The 20663-nt window shown below is 44.4% G+C and overlaps 1 protein-coding gene across 9 annotated transcripts in view; it reads right to left on the bottom strand.

Moving 5' to 3' along the window:
• The window catches only part of ttll5 (tubulin tyrosine ligase-like family, member 5), a 508510-nt gene that overhangs the window by 135369 nt on the left and 352478 nt on the right, over positions 1–20663 (bottom strand). The window contains exon 31 of one of the 9 annotated variants that reach the window (XM_063046021.1): positions 13859–13874. The exons of the other annotated variants lie outside the window; for them this stretch is intronic. The gene's annotated coding sequence lies outside the window, so the exon portion shown is untranslated. Of the gene's footprint in view, positions 1–13858; positions 13875–20663 lie in introns of those variants that run through there. 9 annotated transcript variants of the gene reach the window in all.

Genomic DNA, 20663 nt, shown 5'->3' with positions numbered 1-20663 from the left:
AACCCTACAGAGCTATCAGAATCTATCTCCTTTACACAATTGATAGGTGTGTTAGTGGTGGTAACAGAGTAGGTCTATGGGAGCTGAGGAGTATTAATGTAGTGGACGTTGTTGAACTTGGAAGGAACAAACATTCTTTCCGGATGTTGGCAATAACCTGAGTCCAGACTTATAACCAGACTACCCCCTCCCCTTTTAACATCTATTTATATCCAAGGGAGCCTCTGAGCTGTTAGGATCTAGTATTTTTGTATACGACCCTTGCAGCACCCCATCTGTCTCTCACTAATTTCTTGCCTGACTTCATAGCAAGGCAGAAGTCACTGAGATTAGGGGAAGCTTTTGATCTGGTGGTATTTTTGCACAGTAACTTAACTCCTGCTGCTATTTGCCATAGAGCCGAGACACATTGGTAGGCAGTGCACGATTGATCAGTCAGCCCAGATGGCAGTCTATGCTCTAACACAAAAAACCCAGTATCAGGATCCAAGGGACCCTCTTTCCTTCTTTATTCAAAAAAATAGGATAAGATACAAAAGGTCATGAGTTAAGACCAAAAGACATAGGAGCTGAATTAGGCCATTTGGCCCCATCGAGTCTACCCCACCATTTGATCATAGCTTATCCATTTTCCTCAACCCCATTCTTCTGCCTTCTCGCGATAACCTTTCACACCCTGACTTATCAAGAATCTATCAATCTCCGCTTTGAATACACCCAATCACTTGGCCTCCACAGCCACCTGTGGCAATGAATTCCACAGATTCCCCATGCTCTGGCTAAAGAAATTCCACCTCATCTCCGTTCTAAATGGATGGCCCGCCTGTTCTGAGTTTGTGCCCTCTGGTCCTAGACTCCTTCACTATGGGAAATATCCTCTCCACATCCACTGTATCTAGGCCTTTCGCCATTCAGTAGGTTTGAATGAGATCTCCCTTCGTTCTTCTATATTCTAAAGGCCCAAACCCATCAAACGTTTCTCATTTGATAAGCCTTTCATTCCGGGAATCAGTTTCATGAAACTCCTTTGAACCCCCTCCAACATTAGCACATCCTTTCTTAGATAAAGGGCTCAATACTCCAAGTGAGACCTCACCAGTGCTTTATAAAACCTCAGCATCCATCCTTGCTTTTATATTCTAGTCCTCTTGAAATGAATGCTAACATTACATTTTCCTTCCTCACCACTGACTCAACCTGCAAGTTACCCTTTAGAGAATTCTTCATGAGAACTCCTAACTTCCTTTGCACATCAGATTTTTGAATTTTTTCCCCATTTAGAAAATTGTCTTTGCTTTTATTCTTTCTTCCAAAGTGCATGACCAGACGCTCTTGACACCGTATTGCATCTGCCACTTCTTTGTCCATTCTCCTAATCTATCTAAGTCTGAGGGTTAAGGGTCAGAGGGTTAAGGGTCAAAGGTTTAAGGGGAACATAAGGGGGAACTTCTTCACTTTGAGGATGGTGAAACTGTAGAATGAGCTGCCAGTGGAAGTGGTGGATGAGGGTTTGATTTCAACATTTAAGAGAAATGTGGATAGGTACATGGATGGGAGGAGCATGGAGGACTATAGTCCTGATACAGATCAATTAGATTTATTAGCGTAATAGTTCAGCATGTACTAGATGGGCCAAACGGCCTGTTTCTGTGCTTTAGTATTCTATGAATCTATTACTCTTTATGAATTACAGAACCTCCTACCCAAGGGCACCTCTTAGCTTCTGTGTCAATGGATGACAGTGAAGTTCGGTGTTAATGTTGATGAAGTGTCACTGACTGGTAACATTAATTCAGGTTCTCTCCACATACTGCTTTTACTTCAGACTGTAACATCCTTAAATAACATTGCTCTTTCATGGGAATTTACACCTGGTTTGGAGACCATCAATCCTCGAGGTCGGGAGGCCCTGTGGATGAGGACTGATGACCACCCCTTCTAGGTTGGTGAGTCCTGAGGTCGAGGCCTGTGTGAGTTCAGAGGATGAGGCCTAGAGGTCAAAGTCCCATGGTCAGCAAGTCCCAAGGTCAATACTTAGAGTTGGGCAGGCAAAGTTCACAATTTCTTCAGTCGCAGTACTGAATATATGCAGTGAAAGAGGATCCACAACCCTCCAGGTGAGAAAATTCCAACATTTCATAATTGAATCTCAGACTGAGCCTTAGCCTCTGGATCAAAGGGTCAGCATCCTAGCAGTGAGTCTTGAGTTTTATACACCTTGTATTTTAAAGTAATTGAGGTAGAGTACTGTAGTTAGCACAACATACAACCTTCTTGGCCTACCAGATTCCAGGCTGTTCACCAGGCAAGGACAACTTCTATCTCACTGAAACACACACAATTGCTGGAAGAACTCAGTAGGTCAGGCAGCATCTATGTGGATGAATAACCATTCAACATTTAGGGTCAAGATCTTTCATCAGGACTGGAAAGGAAGGGAGGGGGCAGAAGTCAGAAGCAAAAATTGGTAAGAGGGGAAGAAGTTCAAAAATTGGGAAGAGGGGCAGGTGAGACCAGGTGAGGGGGAAGGTGGGTGGGTGTGAGAGGGAGGACGAAGTGAGAAGCTGGGAAGTAATATGTAGAAAAGGTAAAGGGCTGAAGAAGTAGGAAAGGAGATTCTACCAAGGGAAGGAGGAGCATGCCAGAGAGAGGTGATGGACGCATGAGGAGAAGGGGTGAGAGGAGAATCAGAATGGAGAATGGAAAAAGAGAGAAGGTGGAGGAGGGACCAGTTAACCAGAAGTTTGAGAAATTAATGTTCATGCCCTTAGGTTGGAGGCTACTCAGACAAAATATAAGGTGTTACTCCTCCAACCTGACAGTGACCTCATCATGGCAATAGTGGAGTCCATGGACTGACATGTTGAAATGGGAATTGGAATTAGAATTAAAATTAGTGGCCACTGGAAAAATCTGCCTTCTGTGACGTACAGTTCTATCTCACTGTTAAGACTCTTCAATAGACCCCCAATATAACAAAATGGACTCTTGACCTCACAATCTTGCACTTTATGGTTTTCCTGCACTGCACTTTCTCTGCAGCTTTACACTTTTATTCTGCATTGTTCAGGCTGATTTATACTTGTGTGTCAAATCCGTGAATCCTACGCTGTACTTTACGCAAACCCTACGCCGTAGCCTAACGCGCACCTCTCCCAAAATGTAACTACGCGTTGCGGCAACGCAGACCGAAACAACTGCAATTGGTCCGCTTGGTAGCAACTCTGGCTGCAATGCTTTCCATAAAGCTTCACAGACCTCCGCAATTATGGAGGACACATTTCGCTTTTATGAAAGACCCACATTAGTATCTGTTTTCATTAACCGAAAGAGGATTTTCACTTTTACGGAAAAAGACGGTTGCTTTAAACTTGTTTACCCTGAGAAAGACTACCATGACCATGAAGCCTTGCACGGGTAGGTGTGAGTGCATGTGTGTACGTGACGATATTTTTCGACAAATCGATTTTGGCTCAAAATTCTCGATTCTGTTAAGTGACACTACACTGTACATACAGAAAATTCACCCTCCTTCAGTTTCAGTCGCTATTGTTTGAAATTTCTTCAACACAAAGAAACTCAACACAGTGGCATAGAAACCCCACCGCCAACTAGCGTTTTGGCGGTGAATTGCAGAGCGACGCAGACACACCAACGCACAAGTATAAATGCTCACAACAGCGTAGCCCACTTGCGTAGGCTACGGCGTAAGCTGGTACGCACAAGTATAAATCAGCCTTTACTGTTTTACCTTGTTCTACCTCAGTTCACTGTGTAATGATTTGATCTGTATGAACACCATGCAAAGACAAGCTTTACACTGTATCTAGGTACAGTACATGTGACAATAATAAACCAATATCAGTGCAATGAAGGAACTCAGCATGCCGAGCAGCATCTATTGCTTGTGGGGGGATGGTGAAGGAATTGTTGATATTTTGACATTGTTGAATGTTGATATCCTGTCCCCGCACCAGTTCCTCAGCCACTCATTCACTTACTCAGCCTCAGGTGGAACTCTCCAAGGCTGCCTACCTGTGCCTATGAATAGCCCAGGAGCAGACAGATGAGGAGGTCCCCAGAATGACTTACACCTCATACCCCTCCCCAATACCCATAACTTCACTCTGAATCTCTTTCAAAAATCAAGCACATGGGGCTGAAGTGTAATCTAGACTTGAGGAACTTCAGATACACAAGAGAGGCTGCAACATCTCACTCTCTGTACGTATATGAAACACAGTCCTGAGGGTGGAGAAGGGACAACTGCTGGGGAATTCATGAACCTCTTATACCTCAATTGCTCTGTACAGTGTTCTGCACCCTGGGTTTTCCTCATGCCTGGAAGGCAAAATCTATGCTCTTATTTGTCCTGGAAGTGTTAGAGGGGATTGGGGATGTACTCCAACACATGCATTCCCAGCCTTGGTAGCAATGTAACCTCTAACTTGTAATGACCAGTATGCACAAAAATCTTGTGCTGTGCAATTTTTTGCCTAGTGACAACAACATGGGTGCACTGAATTTTATATATAGAGGTATTCATTTTAACATCAGCAAAACACTATCAATAAGAACTTTGATCTCCTCTGGGTTTGAATGTTTCTGCTCTTGTTCATCTGCACTCTCACAAAACATAAGAGGCACACTTGTAATGGGTAATGAAGGATTTTTTTGCGGAGCTTTTGCAACTGTCCATATGTAATTTGCTTGCTAAATGATGCTTTAAAAAGTCAAGTTTCCAATTATCACTCCACTTCTTGCCACTTGCAAATTCTCCGGCAACTTTTGCATCGCGACAATACACGCAAGTAACACCAATTTCTGTATTGTACATAAATATTTCTCGTAGCTGCATGTTCCTGACCTCATGAGCTTTCAGTGCAACAGTTTCTACCGTTTCATTAAGCCATTCTGCTTTAAATGAACTAGCAGTTCTTTTGTGCTTCACACCCTTTGCTTCTTTGGAATTTGACATAGTTAATCAATACTTCCTACAATAAAACAGTATAAATAAGCTATTTCTAAAACTTGCAGACAAATCATCGCAAACTCCCCCTTGTCAACACAATCTGCATCAGAAACTGGAAAAAGAAATGTGATTGTGTACGATCGTGAAATATACTTAACATGCTAACGAGGTAGAAGATGACAACCTTTTGTGCGCAGTTTAAATTCCTTTGTCCACTAGTAGCAAAAGATGTGTGTGTGTGTGTACCTTAGAGAGAACATTGCTTGGTAGTGTGGGAAGATACACTGTTGAACTTTTACTCAATATCTAACCTATACTGTCTCAGCTCTAGAAGAGTTTGAGGTACAGTATTCAGGATTTACTCAGTATCTGATCCATACTGTCCTTGTCCATGGAGTGTGTGAAAGTACACTGTTGGACATTTACTCAATACCTAACTTATACTGTCCCTGCCCTGATAGTGTAGGTAGGTACAAACTAACATTTAATTCTGTATCTAACCCATGCTGCCCCTGTCCTGGGAGTGTGTGAAGGTAGTGTTGGACACTTGCTCAGTATCTAACCCATACTGTCTTTGCCATGGGAGTGTGGGTAAGTATAGTATTTAATATTTACTTGGTATCTAACGCATACCGTCCCTGCTTTAGGTATGTGTGAAGGTACAGTGTTAACATTTACTCCGTATCTTTCCCATACTATCCCTACTCTGAGAATGTCTGAAGGTACAATATTGGACATTTAATTGATATCTAATCCATACTGTCCCTGCATTGGGAGTTTCAGAATAAAACCACTTTTCTGTGCCATACTCTGAAGAAAGTTGATGATCCAACACTTTTACATTTTAGACCATCCCCCACCACAAAATCCTGCCTTTCCCTGTGCTAGAGGAGGACTGTTCCATTACGATGAGTGTTGGTGATAACTCTGCTGTTTAATTTAAAATAACACATCCTTATGTTTCCACAAAAATACCACACATAGCAGGTCCATGAAATCTTGGGGAAACCTGATAGACATTTCCTGCCAAATATCCTTCTCAATCCACAGGGAGTTCATGTATGCTGTTTCATACCTCTCGGCCAAGCTGAGACAAACCTGCCGCCAAACAATGTGTCTCACTATTTCCACACAAGCAGCAGAGTGAGGCAGGCACAACATGGAACTGCACACTTTTCAAAGCTACGCAAAGATATTAATTGACATTCAGATCTTTTTAGAACTCAACTTATAAGTCAGTCTAAAAAGGACACAATCTGTCTGACCCCTCGTATCGTCATAGCCGTGAGTAGATGGTGGGGTGATACAGTCATGAAACATAGCAGTCTGCATGGTGAAGGTACTGTGGAGCAGGGGCTCCAGGTTTGGAACTAAGTGACAGAGAAGGATATCTCCATGTTAGCCTCAACTGTTTCCTGGAATTACCTGTGGGTCCTGACCTTGTCCTAATTGAAAAAGTTACAGGTTTATGAAATATTGCACAGGAATTTGATGCAAAAATGAGGTTAATCTATGCATGAGGATTGGGAAACACACCAACCTGACCATTCTGAGTAATGTTTATTGAGAACCCCAAATAGAAGGCATGGTGAGAAACTTAGGTTAGATTAGCTTTATTTGTTACATGAACATAGAAATATCCAAACATACAGTGAAATGTGCCATTTGTGTCAATAATCAACACAATCCAAGAATGTGTTGGGGCAGCCTGCGTATGTTGCCATGCTTCTGATGCCAACATAACATGCCCACAATTTACTAACCGTACATCATTGAAATGTCGAGGAAACCCTCATGGTCATGGGGAGAACATACGCATTACCTCCTTACACACAGTGTGGCGATTGAACCCCAACTGCTGCTTGTCCCTACACCACCGTGCTGCCCATCATTCAGCTTCTGCTGAGCAGACTATAGGAATTGCTCTATTACACATCACTGCTACCTGAGCTGCTGAGTTCTTCCGCTATTTAGTGTGAAGACCTAGTTTGTGTTGTAGTACTGTCCTCAGATTGTTTGCCCACTTGAGGGATTAATCAAGAGCCTGGTTTAACAGCCCCATACTAAAGACAAAGCCTTCAACATACAGAACCCCAAAGTGTGGCATTGCCTGTAGGATGCTCTCTGCAGTGCAGCATTGTTGATGCAATACCAGTCTGACAGGGTGATGCTCTCCCAGAACCATCCCTCTAACAGTAAGATGCTTGGTCAAGTACTAGCCCTCCTGACAATGTCATACACCTGAGTATTGCTTCTCCAACAGGATAATGTGCCCCAGAATGGGTGCACACTCAGCAGTTGTCAGCACCTAGGAGGAAGTTGAAACTTTGACATTTTAACTTGAAGTCTTCAGACAAAAGCCACTCCAAGTCGTGGAGGGTGCCTCCCATTCCTATACACTAAAACACAGTACAGTACAGGAACAGGCCCTTCGGCCCACAATGTCTTTGCCAAGCGTGATGCCAAACTAAAACTCATCCCTTCCATGGACTAGAAGGTCTGAGCATAGACAGTACAGGCCCTTTGGCTTATGATGTTGTGCCGACCTTTTCACCTCCTCTATGATTAATCTTACCCTTCCCTCCCACAGAGCCCTCCATTTATCAATCATCCATATGCCTAGCTAAGAGTTCTAAAAATGCCCCTAATGCATTTGCCTCAATCATCACCTCGGCAGGACATTCCAAGATCCCTCGATTCTGCCACACTTCTAAGAACCCTGCCATTACCCCCATTCTCTGTCTTCCAGAATGAATCACTTTGCAATTTTGCAGGTTGATCTCCATCTGCCATTTCCCAGCCCAGCTCTGCATCCTTTCAGTGTCCCCACTTCAAGCAAAAAAGAGGTTAAAGGGCCTGCTTCTGTGCTGTAGTGCTCTATATTTCTATGCCTGTATGAGTCCAAGACTGGCCACACTGGCTGGGCTCCAATGCGCGTCTGTTGCTCTAAGGCTCCCACTGTGTACACGTTTGATTTACAGGTTGGGTTCCTGCATGAGATCAGCTCACTATCAGGTTTCACAGAACTGGAGAATGGCAGCCAGAGAAGCACCGACCCTTGTGGGCTGTTGGGGAAGGTGGGGGGGGGCAGTGTACTGGGGCCATAAGCACCATCTGCATCAAAACTACAGCCCAGGACACAATCTGCACCAGAAATGCCCAGGGTCATGATGCATTTGAAAGGCGTGCCTTCCCCACTGGCACACAATGTGCATTCCACTGGCGTCAATGACCATGGCCTGCTCCAGCCCCATTATCTAATAACTGCTCTACATTGCTCACATTCCATCAAACCCCGTCAAAGGAGGATCAGTGTTTGCTTTGGCAGCCAGTGCTGGAGTCAAACACGGCAGCGGCAGATCACAGTCTGCAGACACTTCCCTCACTAATGCCTCACCAAGATGGCTTCTTAACCCAGCTGGATAGGAGCTGGGGGCGAAGGTACTGCAGAGTGACATCTAATAGGTCACATATCTTCAGCTCATTGAGATTAAAGATTTACAGAACTGTCTGGGCAATTGGACTGTCACTCAGCAACAATCTCACTATTTGCCCCATCCTGCTCCATAAGGTTTCACTCCTGAGAGCGGTGAATACAAGCGCTGCTCTGGGACAGACATGCAGGAGAAAAAGACCCTGAAAATATTCAGTACACAGCAAGGAGAGGGGAAGACCTGGGGCAGAGCAGAAAGAGGAGGCAGAGAGGGGTCGGGGGCCGAGAGGGTGGTGGGAAGAAACAAAAGAGGCAGGGTGGAATGTGAAAGGAGGAAAGTAGGGATGGGGTGAGGTAGGTATCATGGGATACAGACAGGAATAAGGTGTGGGAGTAAGGAGCACCGATACACTGCAGGATGATGCCAAATTAAAACTGATCCATTCCCTGGACTAGAAGGGCTGATCATAGAAGAATACAATATAGTACAGGCCATTCGACCTACAAGGGATGATCACATGGGGGGGGGGACGGGAGGGAGGCAACGAGGAAGGGAAGGAGGAGGCAAAGAGGGATAGGGCAAGGAGTGGACAAGGAGCAGAAGGGAGGGGAGTAGGGAGGGAAGGGCTGGAACTGAGGAGTGGTCAGGAGGGAGTGGGTGAGGAGGGAAGTGAAGGAGGGGGTGAGGTGGGGAAGGCAGAGTGGAAGAAGAGGTGAGGAGGGGAGGGAATGGGGAGAAGGTAAGGGGAGGGAGGAGCAGGGAAAGGCAATGAACAGAGAATGTGAGGGGGGGAGTGGGGAGAAGGTAATGCTACAAGAGGGCATGGTGGGGAAGGAGGTGAAAGGAGGGAGGAGGCAAGTATCACAGTTAAACCACAGATCCACAGCCTTGTGGGCAAGGCAATAAATCATGAATTCCAGCAGTAAGACCTCACCCCACCCCCCCCCCCACCAGTGCATGCCGTGGGCTGAGGTACTGCAGCAAGGCGCCAATAAATACCGCCTGCCAATGGATTTGAGTGTGATTAGCACTGTAACTACAATCAGCTCCCACACATAGCGTTTGGCATGTATGTGCCAGGCAAATTGACAGCTACTTTTCATCCTGCTACCAAAGTCATAGAGTAAAAGAGGGAGATCGAGCAACAGTTTCTTAGTCGGAGTCTGTGCTAACCATAAACACTTAATGACACTTATACTATGCTAATCCCATTTCATTCTCCCCACATTTACATCACCTTCCCCCAGATTCGATCAGCGCATTCACATACACGAGAAGCAATATATACTGGACAATTGACATAACAACGCACATATCTGTGGAATGTGGAGAGAAGCCACACAATCACAAAAGGAGAGCATACAAACAGCACCGTGGCAGGGTCTCTGGAGCTATGAGGCAGCAGCTGAGCTCACTGTGCCACTGTGCGAGGTGATCCTGCTGTTCATTCTGCATCCTCTGAAGAGGAGTGTGAATGTAACTGGGGCTGCAGTCTCCTAGACCACTACCTCCAGCAGAGCACACAGCACATGCTGACGTAGGAGACTTCTGGCACTGGAATCTGGAAGAAGACACTATCTGCTGAAGGAACTCGTCGAGTCGAAATGCATCTGTGGGGCAAAGGAATTGTCAAACAATTGTCAATCCCCAAGCACTTCACCTAAAAGTATGTTGGGGTCATCTACTGTATCTGATGCTCCTGGTGCAGTCTCTTCTACATCAGTGAGACCCAACACAGACTTCATTGAGCACCTTTGCTCCACCCGCCATTACAGGAAGGGTTTCCCGGTGGCCACACCCTTCTTAATTGTGCTTTCCATTCTCATTCTGACGAGTTGGTCCATGGCCTCCTCTCCTGCCATGATGAGGCCTCTCACAGGTTGGAGGAGCAACACTTCATAGTCTGTCTGGGTAGCTTTCAACATCAGTTTCTCTAACTTCTGAACATTTCTCCACCTCCCTCTTTTCCATTCCCCATTTTGCTTCCCCTCTTACCCCTTCTCTTCTCCTCACCTGCCCACCTCTTCCCTCTAGTTCCCCACCTCCTTCTGTTTCTCCCAGTCCATTTTCCAATCCTTAGATTCCTTCTTCTTCAGTTGTTTACCTCTTCTACCTATCACCTTCCAGCTTCTTACTTCACTCCCTCTCTCCCACCCACCCACTTTCCTGCTCACCTTGTCTCACCTATAACCTAACAGCTTGTATTCCTTATTCCTTCCCCCACCCCCCCAACAACCTTTCTGCCCCTTTCCTTTCCAGTCCCAATGAAATATCTTAGCCCAAAATCCTGTTTATTCCCCTCCATTGAAGCTGTCTGACCTGCTGAGTTCCTCCAGCATTTGTGTTGCCAAGGAATTGTTGGTGTTAGGGGCTGAGACCCTGTACCAGGACTGAAAGTGCTGGTTGAATCTGTCCTTGTACAGTCTGGTTTATTGCAAGGGGCTCTTGCAGGCCCACCTGTCAAGTCAAAGACCTACCAGGCAAGTTGCCGCAAGTTCTAGTTCATATGATAGGCAGCACAGCAGCAGTGGGCCTAGCCTGTGTTTGGCCCACGTCCTTCTAAACCACGTATGTTGCTGTCCAAGTGCCTTTTAAATGTTGTTAATGGCATCACCACTTAATCTAGCACCTCAGTCCCTCTCAGATTCTCAAGATTCAAGATTCAAGTACATTTATTATCAAAGAGTGTATAAATTGTGCAACCCTGATATTTGTTCGTTCAGAGGTAGCCACAAAGCAAGAAACCTGAAAGAACCCAATTAAACATAACAGTGGTTGGCTTTATCAAGAACGATGATGAGACAGAGTACAGAGAGGAAGTGAAGCGGCAGGTGGATTGGTGTTAGAAGAACCACCTAAGCCTGAATGTGGAGAAGACAAAGGAAATTATTGTGGACTTCAGGAAGGTGCAGACAATCCATCCCCTTCTGCAAATATATGGCTCCTCTGTTGACAGAGTTAAGTGCACCAAGCTCCTGGGAGTTCACATCACAGGTGATCTTACCTGGTCCCTTAATATCACCTCCTTGAACGAGAAGGCACAGCAGTGCCTCTTCTTCCTAAGAAGACAGAGGCAAGCAAGGCTCCCACCTCCCATCTTAACTGTGTTTTACAGGAGCACCACTGAGAGCATCCTGACAAGTTGCATTTCCATCTAGAATGGGAGCAGTTGAGCATCGGACTATTGCACCAAAGGGCTGTGAGAACAGCTGAGAGGATCATAGGGATCTCCCTACCATCCATCATGGTATTTATCAGGAGCGCTGCATTTGCAGGGCCCATAGTATTATTAAGGATCCCACCTATCCATCAAGCATCCTCTTTGACTATCTACCATCAGGCTGGAGACGACGATGCATAAAAACAAGAATAATCAGGATGAGAAACATTTATTACCCCAGGCCATTAGGCTTCTGAACTCCCAGCCACATCGTATTTGAAGTGCCACTGGTTAATCTGTTCCATACCTTACAATATTTAATATTAATGCACTTTAGTTTGTTATTTATATGTGATTCAACTGTAGATTTTATCCTTAACTTCATAAGTTATTGTGTGTTATGTGTTTTATACTCTGGCTGAAAGAAACGTCTTGTTTCTATATACATTATATACATGTATGTAGTTAAATGACAATAAACTTCACTTGACTTAAAGAAAAAAGAGAATAAAATTGAAAATAAAAGACCAACAGTCAATGCACAAGAGAATGAAGAAAAAAAAATCATGCAAACAATTGAAACAAACAACAGCACTCCGAACCAAAACTCCGAGTCCTCTGATCTGCACCCCAAAGCAGTCCTGAGTAGGCCCAAAACCTAGCTCATCAGTTCATCATATTAGTGGGCATAGAGCACAACAGTTGGGGCAGCCTTCAGCATCTCAGCACCATGGAGAGAGGAGTGACCATCGTGGAGAACAAGCAAAGTCGGCTCTTGCCTCGGATCCTGACACCCTGTCTTTTCAGTCTATCTGGGCTGGTGTTTAAATTGACTAAACAACCAACAGCAAAAGACTCTGGCGCCCTGGAGAGAGGAGTGACCATCGTGGAGAGCAAGTGAAATTTGGCTCTCACCTCTAACCAGTGCCAATGTTTAAATGCTTTAAACAGCGAATCATACCTTGCAGTAGGACTTGGGCATTGCTGCTGTGAAAGGCTCCGGGCTGCCCAACAATATTCTCTGGGTCCAGATTTCGTTGCTCAGCCCGAAGCCATTCTCAAGCTCTTCAAATCAGCTTAGCGCCCAGAGCGACCCAACCTCGCACCCGGGCCATTTGTACATGCACCAAATCTCCTCTGCTTAATCCTGATTAAATCTCTCCCCTTTCACTTTAAACCTAGCCCTCAATCCTAAATTCTCCAGTCCAGAGAAAAAGACTTCGGTGCATTCACACTATCATTGCACCTAATGATTTTATACACCTCTGTAAGTTCACCTCTCAGGCTCCTAAAATCTAATAAACATAGTCCCAATTTCAAGGACAGCTTCAGCTTCTACTCCACTGTTATCAGACTCTTAAATAGACCTTCTGTACAATAAGATAGAGTCTTGGATTCACAATCTATCTTGTTGTGATCTTGTGCTTTATGCACTGCACTTATTGCACTTTATCCTGCATTACAATCGTTCTACCTTATTCTACCTCAATGCACTGTGTAATGATTTGATCAGTACAAAAACAATGCAAGACAAGCTTTTCACTGTATCTTGTGGCATGTGACAGCAATAGATAGATTTCAAAGGTCAAAAGTTTAAAGTTCAAAGTAAATTTATTATCAAAGTATATATACTGCATGTCACCATATACAAACATAAGATTCATTTTCTTTGGGGCATAAAAAGTAAATGCAAGAAATACAAAAGACAGCACCGACAGGGCAGACAACAAGTGTGCAAAAAACAACTGTGCAAACACAAGAGAAAGAAAAAAAGTAATAATAATAATAAAATAAGCAATAAATATCGAGAAAATGAGATGAAGAGTCCTCGGAAGTCCATAGGTTGTGGGAATAGTTCATGATGGGGCAAGTGATGATGAGTGAAGTTATCCCCACTGGTTCAAAAGCCTGATGGCTGAGGAGCAATTACTGTTCTTGAAAGGGCTGCTGTGCGTCCTGAGGCTTCTATACCTTCTTTCTGATGGCAGCAGCAATAACAGAGCATGACCTGGAGGGCTGCAGCCCCTGATGATGGATTCTACTTTCCTGTGGCAGCACTCTGTGTACATATGCTCAATGGTAGGGAAGGCTTTACCCGTGATAGACCGGCCTGTATCCACTCCTTTCTGTAGGATTTTTCATTAAAGAGCATTGGTGTTTCCATACCAGGCATCCAGTCAATATATTCTCCACCACACACTTATAGAAGTTTGTCAAAGTTTTAGATGTCATAACGAGTCTTCACAAACTTCTAAGGAAGTAGATGCTACCATGCTTTCTTCATAATGCTGGACCCAGGACAAATCCACTGAAATGATAAAACCGAGAATTTAAAGTTGCTGACCCTTTGATTCCCCCGATGAGGACTGGCCCATGGATCTTCGGTTTCCTCCTCCTGAACTCAATAATCAGTTTTTTGGTCTTGCTGACATTTATTGTTGTGGCACCACTCAGCCAGATTTTCAATCTCAACCCTTGTATGCTGATTCATCACCACCTTTGATTCGGCCAACGACAGTGGTATTGTCATAGAAACATAGAAAACCAACAGCACAATACAGGCCCTTAGGCCACAATGATGTGCCCAACATGTACTTACTTTAGAAATTACCTAGGGTTACAAATAGCCCTCTATTTTTCTGAGGTCCATGTACCTATCCAGGAATCTCTTATAAGAGATGGGCTCTTATAAGAGCCCATTACGTGCACTCACCACTCCCGGCATATAAAACTTACCCCTGACATCTCCTCTACCTACTTCCAAACACCTTAAAACTGTGCCCTCTCATGTTAGCCATTTCAGCCCTGGGGAAAAAGCCTCTGACTATTCACACGATCAATACCTCTCTTCACCTTATACACCTCTATCAGGTCACCTCTCATCCTCCATTGCTCCAAGGAGAAAAGGCCGAGTTCACTAAACCTATTCTCATAAGGCATGCTCTCCAATCCAGACAACATCCTTGTAAATCACCTCTGCACCCTTTCTATAGTTTCCACATCTTTCTTGTAGTGAGGTGACCTGAACTGATCAGTACTCCAAGTGGGATCTGACCTATATAGCTGCAACATTACCTCTTGGCTCTTAAACTCAATCCCACAATTGATGAAGGCCAATACATCGTATGCCTTCTTAATCACACAGTCAACCTGTGCAGCAGCCTTGAGTGTCCTATGGACTCGGACCCCAAGATCCCTCTGATTCTCCACAAGGCCAAGATTCTTACCATTAATACTATATTCTGCCATCATATTTGACCTAGCAAAATGAACCATCTAACACTTATCTGGGTTGAACTCCATCTGCCACTTCTCAGCCCAGTTTTGCATCCTATCAATGTCCCGTTGTAACCTCTGACATCATTCCACACTATCCATAACGCCCCCAACCTTTGTGTCATCAGCAAATTTACTAACCCATCCCTCCACTTCCTCATCCAGGTCATTTATAAAAATCACAAAGAGTAGGGGTCCCAGAACAGATCCCTGAGACACACCACTGGTCACCAACCTCCATGCAGAATATGACCTGTCTACAACCACTCTTTGCTTTCTGTGAGCAAGCCAATTCTGGATCCACAAAGCAAGGTCTCCTTGGATTCCATGCCTCCTTACTTTCTCAATAAGCCTTGCATGGGGTACCTTACTCAAGTGCCTTGCTGAAATCCACATACACTACATCTATTGCTCTACCTTCATCAATGTGTTTAGTCACATCCTCAAAAAATTCAATCAGGCTCGTCAGGCACGACCTGCCTTTGACAAAGCCATGCTGGCTATTCCTAATCATATTATGCCTCTCCAAATGTTCATAAATCTGCCTCTCAGGATCTTCTCCATCAACTTACCAACCACTGAAGTAAGACGCACTGATCTATAATTTCCTGGGCTATCTCTACTCCCTTTCTTGAATAAGGGAACAACATCCACAACACTCCAATCCTCCAGAACCTCTCCCGTCCCCACTGATGATGCAAAGATCATTATCAGAGGCTCAGAAATCTCGTCCCTCATCTCCCACCATAGCCCGGGGTATATCTTGTCCGGTCCTGGTGAATTATCCAACTTGATGCTTTCCAAAAGCTCCAGCGCATCCTTTCTTAATGTCTACATGGTCAAGCTTTTCAGATCGCTGCAAGTCATCCCTACAATCGCCAAGGTCATTTTCCATAGTGAATACTAAAGCAAAGTATTGATTAAGAACCGTCAGCTGTTCTAAGCCTCACAGTCATAAGTATAAAGTGAGTAGAGCAAAGGACCAAGCACACAATCTTGTGGTCCACCTAAGCTGATGGAGTTGGTAGATGAGATGCTGTTGCCAATCCGAACTGACTGAAGTTTGCACAAGAGAAAATCGAGGATCCAATTGCACAAAGAGGTATTGAGGCTAAGGTCCTGAAGCTTATTGATTAGTTTTGAGGAGATTATAGTATTGGATGCCAAGCTATAGTCGATGAAGAGCATCCTGATGTATGTATCTTTGCTCGCAAACATGAGGAAATCTACAGATGCTGGAATTTCAAGCAACACACATAAAAGTTGCTGGTGAACACAGCAGGCCAGATGCTGCCTAGCCTGCTGCGTTCACCAGCAACTTTTATGTGTGTTGCTATGTATCTTTGCTGTCCAGATTTTCCAGGGTTAAATGAAATGGCATCTGCTGTGAACCTGTTGTGGCAGTTGGCAAATTAGAGTGGACCCAAGTCGCTTCTCAGGCAGGAGTTGATATGTTTCAGCAAACTCTCAAGGCACTTCATCACAGTGGATGTAAGTGCTCTTATACTTGTATATTCTTCTTAGGCACCGATACAATTGAAGCCTGCTTGAAGCAGGTAGGTACCTCAGACTGCTGAAGCAAGTGGTTAAAGATAGCAGTGAACACTCAAGCCAGTTGATCAGCAAAGGTCTTTAGTACTCCGCTAGGTATCCCATCTGGGCTGAATGCTTTCCATGAGATCACCCTCCTGAAAGATGTTTTCATGTCGGCCTCAGAGACTGAAATCGTAGGGCCATTGGGGACTGTGGGAGTTTGTGAAGGTTCCTCTATGTTTCAGTTACACATACATGCAGCTCTACACACACAAACACACATACTACAGGGCAACTACAAAATTAAGTTCAATTGAATAAATAATCTGGACTCTTTTTTTTAAGAGATAGAGACTTTTAACAGATTAGCTGTCCTTGTCACATGTACATTGAAACATTGAAGCATACAGTGAAATGTTTCGATTGCATCAAATCATATCAGTGAGGTTTATGCTGGGCAGACCGCAAGTGTCACACACTTCCTGCATCAACATAGCATGCCCACAATTTACTAACTTTCACCATATGGCTTTAAAATGTGGCAGAAAACTGGAGCACCCGGAGGAAATCCACATACAAACTTCTTACAGACAGCAGCATGAATTGATCCTCGACTGCTATGCTACTATGTCAGACTTTATTTAATATACAAAAGCTGTTTTCAGTATTGAAAACAATCAGAATTGCCAAAACTCATCTTACCTACTCGAGCCTGATATGACTCCAAACCCTGAAATACCGCAGCTTGTCATTTGGCCCATCACAACTAAAAGTGTTAAAACAAGCTATCCAGCATCAACCCAGGCACTGAAAACAACCATCCCTCTCCCAGCCTCCTCCATTGCAAGGAAAACAAATGCAGCCTATTCATTCTCTCCTCATGACTGAGACAACATCAGACTCAGATTCAGATTCAAGTTTACTCATCACATGTACATCAGGACATACAGTGAAATGTGCCGCTTGTGTTAACAACCAATAAACCTAAGGATGTGCTGGGGGCAGCTCAAAATTGTCGCCACACATTCTAGTGCCAACTCAGCATGCCCACAATGCTTAGCAGAACAAAACAGAACATACCAAGCAACAAAGCAGCAACAGCAAAACAAGCCCCATTCTTCCCACCCAGCCACGCACAGTCCTCTAACAACAGGGCGTCTTCAGCATCCTGCCTCTAGCAAACTTGCGGATTTGTAGACATTGGGGCGTTGACTTCCCCAACAGATTCACAGACTTGGGGCTCCAGCCATCTGGCCTTGACTGGACTTCTGATCGATTCTGATCCTGGAAAATCCCCTCTGCACCCTCTGTAGAGCAATAACATCCTTCCTATAGTGTGGCGACTAAAACTGGATACAATATTCCAGATGTGGCCTCGCCTGTTTTAGCTAGTGGGACCCTAAATCACTCTGAGCCACCACATATTTTGAATGCACTGTGATAAAATTAATAATTTTCCTTATCATTTTCAGAATTTGAATAAGGTTTATTATAACTAAAATATGTCATGAAATTTGTGGTTTTGTGGTAGTAGTATAGTGCAAAAAAAGAACAAAAAAGTTTCATGAGCTGTTCAGAAATCAGAGGAAGATGCTGTTCCTAAAACTTTCAAGTGTCTTCAGGCGCCTGCACTTTCTCCCTGATGGTAGTAATGAGAAGAGGGCGTGTTCTAAGTGATACGAGTCCTTAATGATGGATGCTGCCTTTTGAAGATGTTCTCAATACTGGGGAGGCTACTGTTCATGATGGAGCTGCCTGGGTCTACAACCCACTGGAGGTTTTCCCGTTCCTGTACATTGGCCCCTCCATACCAGACAGTGATGCAGCCAGCTAGAATGCTCTCCATGATGCATTGTAGAAATTTACTGAAGCCTTTGATGACACACCAAATCTCCTCAAACTCCGAATGAAATATAACTGCTGGCATGCTCTTCTTCATGACTGCATCAATATGTTGAGCCCAGGACAGATCTTCAGAGACGCTCAGGAACTTGAAGCTGCTTTTTCCTACTGAAGTGGATGACCTCGCATTTTCCTACATTACAGTCTATCAACCACACTTCATTCCTCTGTGTCCCCCTCACAACTTGCTACCTTTTTTATTTTTATACCCGAGTAAGTCTGACTACCATGTACTCAGTCCCTTCATCCATCAGTAGTCAAGGCCCCTGCACTGCCATTATCTGTGCCATGAGTATGATGGAAGTGAGGACAGCTTTTCCAAAGTTGAATAGGTAACAGAAGGATGCAGAATGACTGAAAAGATTGATCTACAATGGGCTGTGCAGCCTCCTTCTGTGCATAATTATACTATCCTTGCACACTCACAAAGCCACTGGTAAAAGTGTGGGTAACCAGACTCACAGTAATAAGACCCACACACATGCAGATGGATGAGATCACTATAAGCAGGGTAACAGCAATGCAATGTAGAGCTGAGAGCTGAGAGCTCAGCTGGGATATCTTATTTCTTTCCGAATGTGAAACTTTTAAACAAACCAGACACGAGTGCTTCAGACGATGAATTCTCGCCAAAAATGAACAACTTTTTCAAAATCACAAGAATTTAACCAGGTTCATTCCTTTTAAATTGTTCAGCATGTTGAAACTATGTCCTATTGTACACATCGGCAGAATGAAAGGGAGGGGGTGTGGGGTAGATGTATAATGAACTGCCAACACTGCATGGCAAAGTGTGTGGCTCTGGGGAGGTTTGCCGGCCGTTTGACACAGGGTTTCGGACTGGAAGAGGACCTGGGGGCCACGGCAAGATCAGTGTGAATGGAAAAGTGGCAGAGAATAAGCCATAACTGTGTGACCGTGCCCTCAGCTCTGAGCCAGAAACTGCGGATACAAACAGAAAAGGCTTGGAAGCCTACCGAATAGTTAAGTGCCTAGATAGAGTGGACGTGGAGAGGATGTTTCCAATAGTGGAGGAGTCTGGGAGCAGAGGGCATAGCCTCAGAATAGAAGAACATCTCATTAGAACAGAGATGAGGAGGATTTTTTTTGGCCAGCGAGGGAGGTAAATTTGTGCACTTCATTGCCACAGATGGTGGTGGAGGCCAAGTCATTGGGTACATTTAAAGTGGAGTTTGACAGGTTCTTGAATAATAACGGCATCCAAGATTACGGGGAGAAGGTAGAGGAATGGGGTTGACAGCCATAATAGAATGGTGGAATGAACCTGATGGGCCAATGTCTTGTAGTTTTATGATCTAGATCATTTTGTCACTGCCCCTCCTTAGTGTTACACTATTATGCTGATTCATAAAAGCATCAAATGTTATGGGGAGAAGGCAGGAAAATGGGGTTGAAAAACAAAATAAATCAGCCATGATCGAACAGTGAAGCAGACTCAATGGGCTAAATGGCCCAATTCTGCTCTTATGTCTTATGATCTCATGAACCAGCAGTGAATTTGGGCTATGGGGGAAGAGAGGAAATGAATGGGACATTTCTTGCTGACGCACTTATTAGGGAGCCAGTGACAATGAATCACATGATGAGGAACTTATGTTCCAAACAACATGAGAATATTATCACCTATCAATTATTTGAATAAAAAATTGTATGGCCACATTACAGTAAATACTGTAAAAGCTGAAGCAAAGTCCTGAAATCTCAGCTGAACCACCGGATACCAATGGTTGAAATGAAAGGGCTGGTACTTCTGTACATGGTCTGGACTGGATCTTTGCCCTGGCTTTCTGATAGGATAGCCTGCTTTGTAGCAGTTCAAATGGAACTTGAAACCACAAGGGCCACAAAATCAGTGCAACCCACAAAGGAGCTGGAGGAACTCAGCACATCAAGTAGCATCTGTGGAGGGGAATGGACAATCAAAAATGTGGGCAACACACACAAGATGCTGGAGGAACTCAGCAGGCCAGGCAGCATCTATGGAAAAGAGTGCAGTCGATGTTTCGGGCCGAAACCCTTCGGCAGGACTGGAAAAAAAAAGCCGAGGAGTAGATTTAAAAGGTGGAAGGTGGGGAGAGAGAAACACAAAGTGATAGGTGAAATTAGAAGGGGGCGGGATTAAGTAAAGAGCTGGGAAGTTGATTGGTGAAAGAGACAAAAGGCCATGGAAGAAAGAACAGGGGGAAGGAGCACCAGAAGCAGGAGATGGGTAGGCAACGAGATAAAGTGAGAGAGGGAAAAGGCGATGGGAAATGGTGAAGAAGAGAGGGGTGGGGGGCATCACTGAAGTTTGAGAAATTGATGCTCATGCCATCAGGCTTGAGGCTACCAAAACGGAATATAAGGTGTTGCTCCTCCAACCTAA

The sequence above is a fragment of the Mobula hypostoma genome, chromosome 1, assembly GCF_963921235.1.
Source record: "Mobula hypostoma chromosome 1, sMobHyp1.1, whole genome shotgun sequence".
Classification (NCBI taxonomy): domain Eukaryota; kingdom Metazoa; phylum Chordata; class Chondrichthyes; order Myliobatiformes; family Myliobatidae; genus Mobula; species Mobula hypostoma.
The sequence above is the reverse complement of the archived record's forward strand: the minus strand, read 5'-3'. Positions and strand labels throughout refer to the sequence as shown.